This window comes from Lissotriton helveticus, chromosome 5_1 (genome assembly GCF_964261635.1).
Source record: "Lissotriton helveticus chromosome 5_1, aLisHel1.1, whole genome shotgun sequence".
Taxonomy (NCBI): Eukaryota; Metazoa; Chordata; class Amphibia; order Caudata; family Salamandridae; genus Lissotriton; species Lissotriton helveticus.
Genome location: NC_136065.1, coordinates 831,094,550 through 831,111,954, shown reverse-complemented (window position 1 = coordinate 831,111,954; position 17,405 = coordinate 831,094,550). Strand labels below are relative to the sequence as shown.

Here is a 17,405-nt window from a genome sequence, read left to right as displayed (position 1 = left end):
CTCTTCACTACATGAATTTGTGGACGACCGGGAGAAGGTAAAAAGAAAGCACCACTCACCAATATTTCAAAATTGCTTGCGTTGTGCTGAAGACCCGTTTTCCTCGTGTAGCTGTTTCAACTCATGCCAGGGTTGTCGGCTCATTGAACTATGTCATCCGACTTCTGGTAGGATTTATATTTTTAGATTTTGTGCTTCCTCTGCTTCTTCACTATATCCTGGTCGCTGTACTACACGTGTGTAAATAGTGTTAGTATGAGTTTATACTAACAAATTCATCATGGTCCTAGGAGGGTGACCTGTCAGGCGCAGCTCATACAATGTCCCGGGGTGTGCATTCGCGGGACATTTGTGCTTGCTATTAGAGGGCTGGTGCATGGCTTCCACCCTGTGATAGCAAATCCTTCTTAGACTACTTGAAGCGAGAGGAGGAAAACCTCGTATCGCTTTAATAGTGGGGATGCAGATGGTAAAAATGGAGAGAAAAAAAGAAACCAAAAAAAAGCGGGGTCTCACCCGTTCATTTAAATGAGGCCTTGGTGGGTAATGTTCCGTGGCCAATCCAATTATTATATTGCGGAGTCTCTGTAGGACTGGGGATCTTAATGTCACATATAAATTAGGCGTGGGATGGCACAGAGACGTTTTGCAGCCTAGGGGACCGCCACCTACCCGGGTATTGTTTACTAATTGTTCGGGGGTTCGAGGCCAACTGAAGTCCAGGGACCGCCACACTCCGGGGCTTTATTTAAATATGCAGGGTGAGCCTCGGCAGTCTCTGAAGCCTCGGTGGTCCTAGGCAGTGCCTTATTTGTTCTGTAATCACACGGGCAGCACTTATGGGGTTATAAAGTGATACACTCATAGAACTCTTGCAGTTGTAGAATTAGCCAGGCTTCATTTGTCTAATAGTCAGTTAGATTATGTTTGGTAGGTGCACTGTAATATTAGAAAGGTTTGCCCTTAAAATCTCCTATAAACAGATGATTTTCACAATAAATAATAGACAAGTGTTGTCAGAAAAAACAGACCTATACATTCAGTTATTTACTTGAAAAAAAGTAACCTTTATTAAAATACAAATAAATAGAAAAGTAAGTTTAATAGAACAAACAGTATAATATAAAAAATGTGGGTTGGAGTCCAGTGGAAGCAGCGTAGGAAACCTGCAAGACAAAAATGAAACATAAGTATGTGTGCTATGTGGAAGAGGTAAAGAAAGGTAGCCCGAATGAAAGGACGATAGTGAAAATGGGAGGAAGGGGGAGTGGGTGGAAGGGAGAAGGGGAGGGAGAGTCAAAAGAAGAGAGGGAGGAGGAGACAGAGTGTTGGCCTACTGCACCCAGGCCTTAGTGTCTACCCTCCCATCACCCGTTTGTCTAGGACACTGGGGTCCGTGAGAAAGAGTGTGGTTCAGCAAGTCCTTTAAATGAAACACATGAGGCCAGAGATTAGGGGCTATATTATCAAGGAACAGCAATAACATTATCGCTGCTTTAGCGGCAGGAAACTGCCGCTAAAGCGGAGATAAGGGATTGATAATATGCCCTTGTGAATTACCATAGAAGCCAAGGTTCTGGTGTGAACCTGGGCTTCTATGGGAATTCACAAGATTAGATTAGATCAGATTAGATTAGATTAGAATACTTATAGAGCACATGGCTGCCTCGGCAAAGAGGCGTCCCAGCGCTAAAAAGCCAGACTGAGCAGGAAATTAGACTGAGGGAAATATTCCTGAGACGGAACAGGGAGAAGGCCAGAGGAAATTAGACCTGAGAAAAAAGCCAAGTCTTCACAAGGCGCCTGAAAGTCTGATGGTCAGGGTTGCAGCGGATGTGAAGGGGGAGAGAGTTCCCGAGAGTGGGGGCCAGGCGTCTAAAGTAGCGACTGCCAGATCTAACTCTATGTATGTGAGGGATTAAAGCAAGACTCTGGTTCACCGAGCGTAGGGCACGCGAGGGGCTGTACCGGATACAAAGATCACCTATGATGTCTGGGGCACTTCCTGTCAGTATCTTATGCGTGATGCAGAGCTTCTTGAAGCAGATTCGCTGTTCAAGGGGCAGCCAGTGCAGGCGGCGGAGAAGATTAGAGGCATGACTGAATTTAGGAAGGGCAGAGATAGCATGTGCTGCCGCATTCTGGACCCGCTGCAATTTATTGAGTACAGATTTATTGGAGCCGAGCAGAAGCACATTGCAATAGTCCAGACGAGCCAGTATAGAAGCTTGGATGATCAGTTGGCGTGTTTGGGCATCAAAGAGGCCCAAAATCAGTCGGAGGCCGCTCAATATACCAAAACATTTCCCAGCCACTGATTTGGCATGTGTTTCAAAGTTGAGATTTTTATCAACTAAGAAACCTAGGTTTTTCACCGCAGGTTTGGGGTCACCCAATGCCCAGGGCCACCAATAATTCATCCAGAGATGGGACTCTCTGCCAATCAGGAGAATCTCTGATTTGGTAGAGTTCAATTGCAGAAAGTTAGCTGTCATCCATTCTGCAATTGCCGAGATGTCTTCTTTGAATTTTATTTTGTCCAGCTTGGGGTCATTGGACAGGGCAATCACCAGTTGGGTGTCTTCAGCGTATGACACCAGGGATATTCCTCGTGCTTTGGCCATCGTGCCAGAGGGCTCATATATATATTGAAGAGCGGGGGCTCAGTGCAGAGCCCTGAGGAGAGAAGGGAGGAGACGTCACTTGAAAGGTCCGGTCGGTCAGGAAGGAGGAGAACCGCTCTAGAGCTTCACTACCAATTCCTATCTCCTCCAAGCGTAGGAACAGGATTTCATGGGACACCGTGTCAAACACCACGCTTAGATCCAGCAGCACCAGCACTGATGTGCTGCCGGCATCCGGCGCGGATTTGAGTTGTTCTATCACAGCCAATGAAGCAGAATCAGTGCTGTATCTTGGTCGGAACCCATTCTGTGAACTGTCAAGTATATGGTTTGGTTTGATTCTAGAAACTGTGTTAGAATAGAATTCACATGTGCTTCCAGAATTTTAGAGAGGAAAGGGAGTAATGAGATCGGGCGGTAATTCTCTGATTTAGATGTGTCAAGTGTAGGTTTCTTGAGTAGAGGGACCACTTTTGCACGTTTCCATGACTTAGGCACCATCGCAGTAGCGAGGGATAGATTCAGTAGCTCCAGACACTCAGGCAAGGGATCTTTTTCCTGAAGGCGTCTGGTTTGAGAGGATCATCTGGAGATCCAGATTTAATTTTGACTACAAGTCTTTCTAATTCCTGCAGGGAAATGGAGGGAAGAGATGCAAGGAGGACAGTCTCAGAGCCAGTAGGAACATTCTTCTCGCAAGCACTGGGGGATATTCGGTGATTGAACGTTTGGTAGATATCTTCAACCTTCTTCAAAAAGAAGGTTGCCAGATCTTCACAGTGTTTGTTGGAAGAGATAACATTGCCCGATTCCCCTGGAACAGAAATCAGGTCTTTCAGTAGAGAGAAAATAGTTTTACTGCGGTTGGTACTAGTACTAATCAAGCTGGAGTAATGAGCTACTCAGGTTTTGTGCACCAGCTTATGATAGAATGGAATGGCCGCTCTATATAGTGCTTTGGCTTGGGGTTCCTATAACCTCCTCCAAGATCTTTCCAAGACCTTGCAGTGTTTCTTAGCGAGGGTTAGACCTTCATTGAACCAGGCGTTGGCCCGAGTGCTTTTAGAGTGCCAAAGTTTGAGGGGAATACAAGTATCTAAGGCTTGAATTATCCACCTTTGGTAGATCACGTAAGCCTCTTCCATGATTGTGGCTTTTACCAGAGGCTTTGCACTCAGGGCTGTGAGAAAGTCTACTTGGTTCAATTTATGCCAGGGCCGTTTTAAGGAGGGATGTTGATTAAGCTGGGGCTTATGGCCGGCTATCGTTAGTCGCATCAGGATAAGAAAGTGATCTGTCCAGATCATACGGAGCGGTGACAAAACTTCCAGTTGTTCTAGATTAGAAAAATTGGGTCAAGGAGATGTCCCGCTCTGTGCGTCGCACTGGAGGTCAGTTGAATCAGCTGACAGGCTGCCAAATCCCCCAAAAAGCTAGTAATCTCCGGGGATCCTTGTAGCTCTAGATGGAGGTTCAGATCGCCTATAATGTTAAAATTGGCAGTCTGGAGAGCCAGCGCCACAACAGTATTTATTAGGGCTTCTCTAAAGGTTTTTGACGGGCCAGGAGGTCTATAAATAAGTCAACCGGAGAAAGTGAAGTTAGCACTCAGTGAAATTTTAAATAGTGCACTCTCACAGTCAGGAAGATTTAAGGGGGACAGACTGTAGGTGTGGACTGATTTGTAGATAATCGCAATACCGCCCCCTCTTCCTCCAGATCTATTTATGCTGCGTATAGCATAGCCAGTAGGAAGAGCCAGTACTAGAATGGCCACAGAGGATTCACAAAGCCACATTTCCATTAGGAAAAGAATTTCAGGTGAGTGTTCCTGTAGGAGTTCGAACACCTCAGCATGATGTTTGGGCAACGAGCGACAATTAATGCTCAAAAGAGTGTGTGTCGACACCCCAGGACCAGAGATTGTAGCGTGCCTCAAGGGAAGCAGTCTGAATTCACAGTGTTTAAGGAGAGAAGGACAATTCTCTGGGTCCCAGCTATGATTTCCACAGAAGCCTTTCCTATGTAGGGCCTGTAGTTCTTCGTCAGTGTAACTACCTCTTTGAGTTTTGGGAGGAGCAGGGTCCCTGACTCCTGGCGAAGTCCCGGCGTGGATGGGCGCAGACGGTCTTGCCTTTGGCGCGCCAGCGGTGTGCCCGCTGGGCGTGTCCGCTGCGCGTCCTCACAGTGGTGTGCATTTGAGGCCACAGGGCAAAACAGACTCCACCCATGCTCTGTGCTGATTGGCTAAGGGCCAACCAACCAGCGAGGGAGGATCGGCACCAGGAAGTACGGGCAACCACACAGTAGTGTGTGGGAGACACTTCGATTTTATCCTTTTTACACAAAAAGCAAAGGTGCAGTGGGCAGAATAGTGAGTGCACTTGACAGATTTTAAAAACTAATACAATACAATTCAGGCAAATGTTCCCCCAACAATTCCCCAACTGAGTCAGCCACGCGTTCTCGCTACAGCACAAATTTAAAGCCACAGGGCTCATCAGGCTCCACCCGTGCTCTGTGCTGATTGGCTAAGGGCCAACCAATCAGCGTGGGAGGATCGGAAACCAGGAAGTACGGGCAGCCACACAGTAGTGTGGGAGACACTTCGATTTTATCCTTTTTACACAAAAAGCAAAGGTGCAGTGGGCAGAATAGTGAGTGCTCTTGACAGATTTAAAAAACTAATACAATAAAATTCAGGCAAACGTTCCCCCAATAATTCCCCCCAATGCCCCCCAACAAGGGCATATTATCAAGCCCATTATCGTCGCTTTAGCGGCAGTTTCCTGGTGCTACAGCGGCGATAATGTATTATTATTGTCGTTCTTTGATAATATAGTCCTACATTATTAGCTACGAGAAAATCGCTGGCATGCACCTGTGCACCCAGGGTGCTGCACCCCAGCCCCTTCCCCCGCACTGTGCTCAGTTGTAGGTCTTGCACACCGAGGCTTCACTGCTCACCCGCTACCACCGGTGTGTCCCACGACGTGTTGGTGCAAGCTCCGAGTCCGGGGTATGTTTGTACGGTAGGAGACCAGGTCTCCGGTCGGGGTGGGTGTCTTGATACCACGATGGAAGGTGTCAGAATGCCCAGGGCATCATTACGGGGTCAGCTCCCGCCCGCCCTTCTTGAGCCAATCAATTGAATGTCTGAAAAGGGAGAAATAATTTAATGGTGGAAACGTCTGGAGGTAAATGAAGGTTTATTTCAAGCTTGATAGAAAACAGGAGTTGAGTGCATCCTTAGTTTTTGAAGTACGATCTACCAACTGTTAGTGGTAATCGTGGTTCAAAGAGGAGTTGGAGTGCTCGAGAATTCCCAAGGTTAAATAATAATACGTTATACGAAGGTTCATATAGAAAGGAACAGAGCTCATACTAGAAGCAAAATGTGCGTGTATAATACAGTGGTGGAAGGCTGTGTGCATGTACACTTAGTAACAAGCTCACTACAATGCCGTAAAAGCCGACGCCACGTGTCTGTAGGGCAGTGCTGCCCGCTGGCTCAGGCCTACAGAATGGTACAGCAGGTACTTAAAATGAGACAGATGTGAGTGAATGAGGTCAGAGATCACATCATTACGCACGGCAACTTCGCTTTTTTGCACATGCGCACTCAGGGTGATGCACCCCACCCCTCCCGCAGCATCGCGCTCAACAGGTGTCTGTAGGGCAGCGCTGCCCGCTGGCTCAGGCCTACAGTATGGTACAGAAGGTCCTTAAAATCAGACAGAGATGTGACTGAATGAGGTCAGAGATCACATCATTACGCACAGCAACATCGCTTATTCGCACGTGCGCACTTAGGCTGATGCACCCTACCCCTCCCGCAGCATCGCGCTAAACAGGTGTCTGTAGGGCAGCGCTGCCTGCTGGCTCAGGCCTATAGTATGGTACAGCAGGTCCCTAAAATGAGACAGAGATGTGACTGAATGAGGTCAGAGATCACATCATAACGCACTGCAACATTGCTTATTCGCACGTGCGCACTCAGGCTGATGCACTCTACCCCTCCCGCAGCACTGCGCTCAACAGGTGTCTGTAGGGCAGCGCTGCCTGCTGGCTCAGGCTTACAGTATGGTCCAGCAGGTCTTTAAAATGAGACAGAGATGAGACTGAATCAGGTCAGAGATCACATCATTACGCACGGCAACATCGATTGTTCCCCCCTCCGGAGCCAGGGTGATGCACCCCACCCGTCCCACCACACCGCGCTGAATTGGAGGCCATGTGCACCCAGGCCGCTCTGCTTTCCTTCTGTCATTTTTGTGTGAGCAAACACTAAGGGCAGCAGTGCTCATAATTCAGCTGGAGTGATGATTGCAGGATGGTGTACACCTCATGGATCCCTTTTATAGACGACAGGCTGTATGGCTCACAATTTAGAGCCCGTGTTGATTGCCAGGATGGTGTACACCTCATGGATCCCTTTTTTTTATTGCGCATTGTGATACGCGAGGTGGATGCGGCCATATCATCTGAGGCAGTGTGTAACAAGAGGGAGGTTCATCGTCATGGTTATCCTATTTATACGTAAGCAAAGTGGGCTGGGCTTGCGTACATCAGGCCAGCGTAGGGGTGTGAATAATTATTCTAGGGACCTGGGTGTTGTTCAGTTCCTGTCTGGCCAGGAAGTGTACTTATGTGTGTTTCTTTTGTAGTTTTGACCTCGCAGAGTGTGCAATTTACATTAGTATAGCATGTGTCGGGAGGGCGGTAACTATTGTTAATGAGATGATGTTTGAAAAGATTGAATGGTGAACATCACATGTCGTTGTCAAGGTTGTGGATATGAACAGACACACATGTCAATGGTGTGCGGTATTATTGAAAGTATTGCTATCGCAAAGCGTACACATGTGAATGTGGTCGGATGGAGGGAGGATCAGCAGTGAGGCTACGTCATACCAGTGCTAACATTCATTACAGCCAAGGAATACATGTCAAATGTGAATCTGAATGCCTCACATATAACACACTAGTATATTGGTAAAACCTGTCAACAGATCGTACAGCAAAAGAACTCTACACATTGCTGTTTACTGTTTGTCACATGTGATCTAGGAAGTGCACTCTGCCCGTGGCTCCTGGTACTTCTTAGAGCCACAAATACCCAGGCCGAAAGGGAGCACAATAATGTGCACACACACACACACCAGGGGCATCGCGTAACACATATTTGTTTTCTTGATGGAACGTTTGGGATGCATAGCAATCACACGTGGAAGGATAATATACAGACCATGAATATTGATCAAGATGATCTTTGCATGTTGTGTGTAGTATAACATATGTGTACGCAGCAAAAACACTTTTCAAAAAAGCTCTCTAATCAGAAGAGGTGTCTCTCATCAAATGCTGTTGAGAGAATGAGTAAAATGGGTGGGGGTCGGCCAAATGTTACAATGAGAAATGTTATGAAGCAATCAAATGTTTTTTTTAAGGTCACATGGCAATCGCGCACAGAGCGTGCAAGGAGGCCGCACCCGACGCGATTTTGACAAATTATGTTTATCGTAATATAAGTTTATTACAGTTAGAAATATACAAATGTTTGAAATATTTTAGATTATCGCTTGCTCTCATATGCTGTTTAAAGTTATTTAGATATACTTTAGAGAGAAAAAAACACGAGGGAATGACTATATGTCTGTGATGTAACACAGGGCCTGGCAGCGTGTACTTGTCGCATACGCAATGAGCAGCGGGCGCGACTCCATACGTACATGACATAACACGTGGCTTGGTACTGTGTACCCATCGGACACCAAAGTAGCAGCTGGGGTGACTTCATACGTATATGATGTTACGTGGAATGCGGTGCCATGAAGTCGTTGGATACGAAATGCTCATCATTTACGAGTTTAGCAATATGGCAGATAGGATTTGCGTGGTGATGGAGCTTAAGAAGAAACAAATATATATATAGATTTTTTGTGGGAAGATATAAAACATTACATAATTTTTAAAGTTAAAAAAAAGTATAATAGATTTGCAAAATATTGGAAAAAAAATATTTGAATAAATATAGGTTTTAGAAACATTAAAATATGAAATTGACATTTAAAAACCTTAGAAATTCACTGAAAAAAACATAGGTTTTAGGCACGTTATAGTTAGGAATTAGCATTTGAAAAATCTTAGAAATTCACTAAAAAAAACATAGGTTTCAGGGACGTTATAGTTAGCTGAACATTTGTCTCATATAAAACCAGAGAAATTTGCCTGTTATTGTTAGTTGAGCTAACTATAACTTGCGCGCCCGCAATGCACTGCTGATGATGTCACATATTACATCACTCATGACATGGTCAGTGACATCACTGATGACATCTCAAATTACATCACTCTTGACATCACTCATGACATCATTCACGTGACAATCTGATGCACATACTGATGCTCTAATGTAAACTTTGACACACCCATTCTAAAATGCTGACTACTATTTTTGAAACCATACACAGAAGAATGCCATATACTACATAGCACTCACTATTTCCTAGGTCTACACACACATCCAGTCACGTATACTTGTAGTTACTCATCAATACCGGACTATATTATGCACTCATACATCAATACATACAGTCACACTCTGCCACTCATTCATAGAGTTACTCACATACCTAGTCAGTCATGCAAAGAATCAATCACATACCCATTTAGTCATGTACACAGTTATAGACACCAACTTCGTTATTTTTAGACATACCCCATCACTTATTTATACAGATACTAACACATATTTACTGTCTTATACAATCACTAATAGAAGCAGACACTTATTTATACATCCACTCTTAAAATAACTTACTCTCATGTATAGTCATTAATATACTCCAACACTTACATCTACTGCCTTAAAACATACATAGTTACTCACAGATATACCACTGAGACATTATTCACTCACCAACACACGCATAGACACACTAACTCACCCATACAGCCCTTTGCAGATGCACCTTTCAATCCATACAAACACTGAATCACCCTTTGTTGTTAAGGGGGATTGGCCCCCCCCCACACTTCTTTATCACTATGCCCCCGCGATTTGGTCCACCCGGGGGGTAATTTGAAAAAAAACAGTGCAGGTTTTTAAAAAACATTTTTTGGGCCTTGGGGGTCCTTGTGGGACCACCTGGGCAGGCCTAGCGGGTCAGGGTGTTTCTACCCTGCCCCCTTTTTGTGTTCTACATGTTTGTTTTTCTGATTTCTTGTGCCTCGGTCTACCGAGCACAAGATGGCTGCCAACACTTCCTGGTTTGAAGTGTTGAAAGCCAATGAGCATGCAGCTCGTGCTGATTGGCTGCCACTGTCTGTCAACACTCCAAAACAGAAATTGTTGGCAGCCATCTTGTGCCTCGGTAGACTGAGGCACAAGAAAGCAGAAACACAAACGTGTAGAACTCAAAAAGGGGGCGGGGTAGAAGCACCCTGACCCCCTAGGCCTGCTCAGGGGGTCCCACAAAGACCCCGAAGGCCCCAAAAATGTTTTGGTTTTTTTAAAAAAATTGTGGGGTACGTGTACCGTACGCGTACCGTACTCGTACGGTGCGCGCACGGTACGCGTACGGTGCGCGCTTATAGATATATACATTTTTTCAAATTCAATTTTCTCAACAACTACTGGAGGGATTTACACCATTTAAACAAAAGGGTGATCTGCGAATCAGACTCTACCATTTTGCCAAATTTCTTGTAATTCCGTTCAGCCGTTCTGGCTGTAGCCGTGTCTAATCGTCCTATGGAAAATAACATGGGGAAAACACGTTTTGGGACCCCCCTTTTTTCTCAGCCCCCACTTCACGAATCCCCCCAAAACTTTCAGGGAAGGAGCAGAGCGGAGCAGGCCATTTTCTTTGAGAAACTCACAAAGATTCATCAACCGGCGCCAAAGTTATTCCCAATAGAATGTTGCGGATTTCCTATGGAAACTAGGTCCTAACTATATCTACCTACTGGCGACTGCCAGTAGGTAATATATATATATATATATATATATATATATATAGATATATATATATATATATATATATATATATATATATATATATATATATATAGATATATATATATATATATATATGAGGAAGCTACAAACACCAGCCAGTTGCACTGCTCGAGTGGGTGCACACCACTTCGGGGGTGTGCCCGAATTAAATATAAGCTCCAAAAACCCAGGAACGTCGGTCCAAAAGGAAGGTAGCACACTCAGGGGAGGTTTCACAAAGATTTAATAGGGAAACCAACAGCAACGACGCGTTTCGCCTTGGGGCTTCGTCAAGTTGTGCCCAACTTGACGTGCTACCTTCCTTTTGGACCGACGTTCCTGGGTTTTTGGAGCTTATATATATATATATATATATATATATATATATATATATATATATACTTAAGGCCAACTAGCTGGTTAATATTTCATTTATTACAGGCAACAGCTTGCAAACAGGTAGCAGTGAGGAGAAGGCATCCTACTTAGAGGCAAAGCCAGACGCGTTTCGGGAACCCCGTTCCCTTCTTCATTGGCTGTAGTTACTGCAATCACAGGCAGCACTGTCGGCACTCTCTTTAAATTCCAAGTTAGTCCTCAAGTGGGCGTGGCAAGTCTTGTGGCGTTCTGGTACTTGTGGTACCGAGAAATGAAACCTCCAGTAAGACAATATTGTGACAGTAAAATAATTAAAAGGTGGTTTTACCCATGTGGGTTGATGCCAAAGTCCCGCTGCACAGCCTGCCCCGCTTTCTAGTTGCTGCCTTAAAACTGCCTCCTGTTTGTCTCGCTGATGTCATCACGGCGCCAAACACGGGCCCGCTCACAAGCGGTGGGCCTCTTTCCGCGGCTGGGCTCAGCCGCTAAATAAACCAACAAAAAGGTAGCCCCACTGGAAAAAGGCCAACTGGCAGGTTAATATGTCATTTATTACTGGCAACAGCTTGCAAACAGGTAGCAGCGAGGAGAAGGCATCCTACTTAGAGGAATATATATAGAGTTTAATGATTATCATATTATATTATATTATGGAGAATAGTGCTCTTTATAGGTGGAGGTGCCTAGCTCATAAGTACGGGCGTCATCTTGGAAGCGTTGATACCCTTTTTTGTTCATTTTATGTTTCTTTGTTGGCACACTTATTTTAATTAATTTTGATTTACCAGTAGGTCATGCAGCAGGGGAGTCTGCCTGCATGAGTAGGGGATGCTGGACCCCAGTTAACATTTGTTTTAACTCTTCAGTTTTACCGGCAGGCTGACTTGCACAAATCGTGCTCTGGCCCCGCCACAGCACCCCCCTACATGGAGGATTATTTAAATGAGCTGGCAGCCCCAAACGCAAGCCCGTCTGCACCCGTCCATGCCCATGCAGCGCCCAGGGCCTGAACCCCTGCCAATTTTCTTCCCACCTATTTACCAGGAAGGTCTATATTAGAGAAGAGCTTAATGCACAATGCGGTAAAGTAAGCCTCATTGCTTTCCTAAATTTGATTTATCTACAGAAACTGTTTCTCAGAAACATTGTTGTAACATCTGTTTGTTTCAATTGCCTATGGAGGACCATTCAAAATCACTAAATAAACATTTTAAAATACTGCAATACCCACAGGCAGCTGAAATCAAAAAGAGTCGTTATGCGCTCATTAGTGCAGGATCCTTAGTAAAACATAAACTAGAAGTCGCTGACTTAATAGACTCTAACAACCTGGATATCTTGTTTGCAACAGAAACTTGGGGGGTTACGACGTCAGGCCCAGATTTTATAGCAGCCACATCTCCAGGTTATATGTGCTATAGGTTAGATAGAGAAATCAAAAGAGGCGGAGATCTGGCATCTTTTATTCCATTCACAACAAAGTGAGCTGTAAACGAGTCATGTTATCGCATTGCGAAGCCCTCTCTTTTCGTATTGAAGTAACCAAAGCCCTGACTTTCAACTGGCTACTTCTATATAGTCCCCCGGCCCCAAGACAGGTTTTCTTTCAAGATCTGAGTGTTATCCTAGAATCATGTGCTGGCTCCACTGAATAAACTCTCCGGGAGGATTTTAATTTCTATCTTGAGAATACTATGGATAAAGACACTGAAACCCTACTTGAGTTGACAACTAGTTGTGGATTGAGGCAGATAGTGTTAAGACAAACACATTCTGCAGGTCACTGTTTGAACAGCATTTTCACTAATAAACCTTTTTAACCAATGTAAATATATTACATGTGACCTGGTCAGACCATTCAGTAATACCATTTGACATCAACTTACCATATCCTCTAAAACAAGATAGGATAGTCCTGAAAAACTTTACTTCCTGATCATGGCATAAAATTGTGCCCGATAAACGACAGCAAACCTTGCAAGACACACTACCATCTTAAGCTAATGATATTGATATCATGGTTGATAATTATAATTCCTGGTTAGTGTCTGCCATCAACCTGCATGCTCCACCTAAGGGATTCCGCAGCTAGACATCACAATCCACGGCCCCTTGGCTTACAGATTCTCTAAGAACCCAAAAACAAAAATGTAGAAGGCAAGAGTGAATCTGAAAAACAAATTATTGCGACATTGAGAAAATAAAAGCATAAACCAGAATTGCTCAACTTCTAACTACTAATAAAAAATAGAAGCAGCTAAAAACTCTACAAAATAACTTTTTCAAACAGTACGGAAGCTTCCTTCATTAAATAGATGACCAGCCATTGTAGCCAAGAATTCTAAAACAGCTTGGCTACTTTCTTTCGAAATAAAGTTAAAGAAGTATATGACAAATTCTCTTTCAGCAAGCTTCCATCTGAAAGTGTCTCATCTGACTCCCTCCAGGAAAATGGTAACTTCCTTACACAATTTATTGAGCCTACTCAAGAGCAAGTGATCACACTCATTAAATCTACAAAATCTGGATCCCCAATTGACCCATGTCCTCCCACCATAGTCAAGATGGCGCCAGAACAAATTGCCTGTAACCTTACTGAAATGTATTAGCTCGTGTTTAAGATTAGGTCCCCAATCAATGGAAAATTGCTTCCATATTGCCTCTTATAAAAAAAAGCACTGCTGGATCCTACAGACACCAATAGCTACAGACCCATCTCAAGATTACCCTTCCCAGCAAAAATGACCAAATAAATAATGAACCAGAAATTAGCTGTTTTCATACATGGTAATAATCTTCTGACCTCAACCCAATATGGGTTAGAAGCAGGCATAGCACTGAAACAGCCTTAATTAAGGCAACAGAAGAGGTCAGAGAAACACTAGATCAAGGGGGTAGGGCAGCTCTGATACCACTCGACATGTCAGCAGCATTTGACAAAGTCAACCATGAGCTGCTGATAGGTCGACTATCTGATATAGGTATTAGAGGAGAGGTTCTTGCTCTCTTAAAATCCTCCCTGACTAGCCAGAAACAATATGTTTCTCTAAAAAGTATTACTTCTGATTTCTTTTTATTACCATGCAGTGTGCCACAGCGATCATCATTGAGTCCCACCCTGTTTAATGTCTACGTCTCCAAATTAGTGATTTTGATCTGACAGTTTGGGTTCTTTCTAACCTCCTGTGCAGACGACACACAAATTATCTTCTCGCTAAAGGAGAGGGATTTCAATTTGGATAAGAGTTTAAGAGAATGTATGCTAGCAGTAAACACATGAATTGCAAACAATTGCCTTAAATTGAACTTAAATGAAACAGAGGTCATAGTTTTTGGGAAACGACCCTCCTTCGGGTCCCATTCGTGGTGACCATTAGAGCTAGGGACCCCCCTATTCCAGCCAAATCAACCCGTAATCTGGGAGTGATTATTGATGAGAGGCTCACCTATAAAGAACAGGTGAATGCACTCTCCTCCTCAGTCTTTTACACCATTAAAAACCATTGAAAAAATTCAGCCTTTTCTGCCTCCCTCCTTACAAAAACCAGTATTCACTATGATGGTGCTTTCAAAACTTGACTACTGTAATAGCCTCTATTCTAACTTGCGACAGAAATATATGAACACATTTGCGTTAATATTTAACATGAATCATAATTTTACTGGTTTTAAAAAAAACATACCTAATTTAACTTCATTTATGTGAAGCGTTCTCCGAAGCCCAGTCCCGTTTTCTATGTTTATCACTCCTTTTCTATGTTTATCACATTTGCTTGTGTATTTAAACCGCGTACAAGATGACACTTGTTATCATGAGCAAGGATGCCAAGAACAGCCGAAACGCATTGGCACAGTCGTTTCCAGCAAATAAATAAGTATATGAGAAACTCACCACGGGGTGCAGTTTTGTGTCTCCATTGATGATTGAGACCGATATGTGTGTGTGTGTATGTATGTGTATATATATATACACACTGACGAAGGCAGCACGCCGAAACGCGTCTGTGTGAGCCCCTTCCGCATAAATAAAATCAGCGTGATTGGCAGAATTACCTTTCCGAGTGCTGTTTGTCCTCTTGTGTATACCAGGAGGAATTGGAGCGTTATATATATATATATATATATATATATATATATATATATATATATATATATATATATATATATATATATATATATATATATATATATATATATATATATATATATCTCACGAGCAAATGTGCTGCTGGAAGCCGGTGCTGGCGGCGAGGATTGGGACAGCCTCGCTGTAAATTGCTGAAGCAAAATTTCTTCACCAAAGAAGACGCCGCACACCACTTTAAGTTACGCTGTTTTGTTTATTTTCCTGTAGGTTTCCCCACCTACGCGTTTCGGACTGCCAGGAGTCCCTGTTCACGGTTTACAAACATTAGTCCTTTGTTTATTTTGCAAATTTATACTGTTTGATCCATTAGGCAAGTTATGATGCATTATGGGAACAGTAGGCAAACTTTTTTCTTGCTAGTTTTATTAGCATAGACACTGTGTTGGGTCGCTGTCGTTTGGCGCTTTGCACTATATATAAATGTTAAACAAGAAGTTTAACCCTGATGCTTGCATGTGTATCAGCGTTAAGTACGTTGATATCCAATTTACTGTTAAAATTATATTTTGGAATCATGCTTTGACATTAAAGGTTATAAGTCAAAAATAGCAATTATGGCCAATTTAGTATGCGTTCGTCAAACTGTACAGTTCTCCTACACTGTGACCAAATATTTAAAATGTCATTTTATCCTTTGCATCACGAGTGTGCTATCGATTCATTTGAAGAAGTTTACAAAAGTGCTGTTTATACATATATCTTTTGTCATTAGTTGTCATCGATTGGTACAGCTAATCTTGTCTATTTATGTCTCTCAAAAAGCAGGAGGAGGCTCCATGGTATAGTTCTTTATAAATGGACATGCATTTCCTCATCCCCGTTTAAACCCATCGGGGTTCTGGTTTTAAATCTGATTAATAATTTGGATTCAAGGCGTCTTAGTTTGGTTAGTCGATCACCTCCTCTTTCATTCTCCTGTATCATTGCAATGCCTGCATATTTTACATCCATCCAAGTTTTGCCGGGATGAGTTTTTAGATGTTTGGCAATGGCATAACTACAATCACAGTTTTGAATAGATCTAATATGTTCCAAAATCCTTTTCTTAAGGGGGTAGGATGTTGAGCCGATATATTTCATCCCACAAAAACATTGAAGTTGATAGACCACAAATTGTGACTCACAGGTTATTTTTTCCTTCATCTCAAAGTTTCGTCCTTTAGGATCTTTTAAGGTTTTTAAGATTTGGCCAATTTTGCATGCCTTGCAAGATTGGCATTTGGCAAAACCATGCTGTCTTTTTTCCAACCAAGTGATTGGTTTATTTATTCTGAAGTGACTGTTGACTATAGTGTCTTGTATCGATGGTGCTTTCCGATAGGTTATCAATGGTCTTTCTCCAATTAGGGTCCCAATTTCAGTGTCTTTTTTTAGTACACTCCAGTATTTAGTCAAGATTTGACGAATTTTGAAACTTTCCTTGGAGTACGTTAGAATCATTCTTGGTTTGTCATCATTTGTTTTCAATTTTGTGTTTTTGGAAATAAGCGTTTCTGCTCTCGTTTTCAGTCTAGCTCTTTTCTCCCCTCTAATGATATCAGAGTGTTTGTATCCACGGGTGGTGAAGCGGTCCTTAGTTTCTTTAAATTTGTTTTCCATTTCTTCTTCCTCTGAACAATTGCGTCGCATGCGCAAGAATTCGCCATACGGCATGCTTTGCTTAAGTGAGGTAGGATGAAAGCTAGTACCATATAAAACACTGTTCGTTGACGTCTTTTTTCTGAATACAGATGTTTCCAGTTTGTTGTTTTTAATATAGACCTTTGTATCTAAAAAGACTATTTCTTTTTTCTGAATGTTAAATGTAAATTTGAGACCTACTTGGTTTTCATTCAGAATTTCGATGTATTCAATTAGTTGCCGCTTTGGACCTTTCCACAGGAGGAAAAGGTCATCGATAAACTTGAGCCACAATACCACATTTCTGGTGTACATATCATTTTCTTCTCCCCAAGCTATGTTTTTCTCCCACCATCCCATGGTAAGATTAGCATAGCTTGGGGAGAAAGACACCCCCATGGCACAACCACATGTCTGAGCATACATGTTCTTATTAAATAAGAATACATTATTAGTTAGACAGAAGGTTATCATTTCAATCAACATGTTGGAATTTCTTATTTCTGAAATTGGTCTTTGTTTCAAGAAGTATTTAATTGCAGTTAATCCCACATCATGTTGTATCGAAGTGTACAGAGACACCACGTCTATTGTTGCCAACCAGTATTCTGAATGCCACTCAATGTTCAGAATA

The 17,405-nt window shown here is 42.9% G+C and overlaps 1 long non-coding RNA gene across 1 annotated transcript in view; it reads right to left on the bottom strand.

The window, feature by feature from the left end:
* Window positions 1-1,065: 1,065 nt before the first annotated feature.
* The window catches only part of LOC144753389 (uncharacterized), a 205,701-nt gene continuing 189,361 nt past the window's right edge, over window positions 1,066-17,405 (bottom strand). Inside the window, exons 2-3 of the long non-coding RNA XR_013594327.1 lie at window positions 5,592-5,780; window positions 1,066-1,166 (exon numbers count right to left, since the gene is read on the bottom strand). This is a non-coding gene — a long non-coding RNA (uncharacterized LOC144753389). The remainder of the gene's footprint in view (window positions 1,167-5,591; window positions 5,781-17,405) is intronic.